This window comes from Petaurus breviceps, unplaced genomic scaffold (assembly GCF_028583685.1).
Source record: "Petaurus breviceps papuanus isolate PSGF00001 unplaced genomic scaffold, PetGlider_PUasm1.0 90702, whole genome shotgun sequence".
In the NCBI taxonomy this organism is placed as follows: Eukaryota; Metazoa; Chordata; class Mammalia; order Diprotodontia; family Petauridae; genus Petaurus; species Petaurus breviceps.
Genome location: NW_027187317.1, coordinates 4,183,498 through 4,184,911, shown reverse-complemented (window position 1 = coordinate 4,184,911; position 1,414 = coordinate 4,183,498).

Below are 1,414 nucleotides of genomic sequence, written 5' to 3'. Positions count from 1 at the left end.
TGAAGCAATCAACATGTTTAAATGCACCAACCAGTGCTTGAAGGAGAGTGTTGTATAATAAGGCTGAAAAAATAGGGAGGAGCCAGGTTATAAAGGGCTTTGAATGCCAAACAGAGGAATTTGTATTTGACTCTAGTGGTATGAGGGCTCTTAAGCAATTACTGAGTAGAGGAGTAATAAGGTCATGCTTAGGCTCTCAGTAAATCACTGTAAGCTTTGTGGGAGATGGATTATGAAGTATCTACTTAGAAGATGGCAAAGAAATAATAATACTCATCTAATGCTTTCAAGAAGTTGCCTCCCCTTTTAAAGGAGACAAAATATGCACACTCTTGAAAGATTAAATAATGATATGAGTTAAATAGCAACACAAAGCCACAAAATAACATCCTGTCACAAGAAACTACCAATGGAGTAGTATAAATAATAAGAGCTAAGAGTTTGAAAGAAGGAGAGGTCATCATGCACTAGAGAGATGAGAAAATTCTTGCTGGAGTGAATGGAATGTGATCTAGTCCTTAAAAATTGAAAAGTTTGGATAAGCAGAACAGAATTTCATGTGGGGGATTGATGCGAGAAAAAGAGTAGAGAATAAAATGTACATAGAATCTGGAAAGAGTGGCTTTAAGGTCCAATGGACAGATTCATCTGGCTAAAGTAGAGTCCCACTTTAGGGGAGTATGGCTGGAAGTATAAGGATAGAAAGTTAGTCTATTTAAAAAAGTTAGCCTCGGGGCGGCCAGGTAGCACAGCGAGTAAGAGCACCGGCTCCAGTGTTGAGAAGACCTGGAGATCGAATCCCGGGCTCAGACACTTAGCACCCACCCAGAAACACCTGGCCGCGTAACCTTGAGCAAGTTACTTAACCCCAATTGCTTAGGGGCGGCCAGGTGGCTCAGCGAGTAAGAGCACTGGCTCCAGTGTCGGGATGACCTGGATCAAATCCAGGCTCAGACACTCAGCACCACACCCAGAAATAACTGGCCGTGTAACCTTGAGCAAGTTACTTAACCCCGATTGCTTTAAAAAAAAAAAAGTTAGCCCTGGAGTCAGGAGGACCTGAGTTCAAATCCGGCCTCAGACACTTAACACAAAAACTAGCCATGTGACGTTGGCCAAGTCACTTAACCCCAATTGCCCTCCAAAAAAAAAAGCAAAAAAAAAGTTAGCCTTGTTAGAAAGTTAGTCTTGTGATGGATGTTGAATGTCAACCTAAGGAGTTTGGATGTTAGCTTCAGTTTTGAATAAGGTGCATGACATAATGAATTCATTTGGTAATAGGGCACATAAGAGGTTGGAAGGAGGAGGGCCTACCCATAGGAAAAGGACAATTTCAAATTTACACATTGCCAACACAGCTGGTTGAAATATATATATATATATATATATATATATATATATATATATATATATA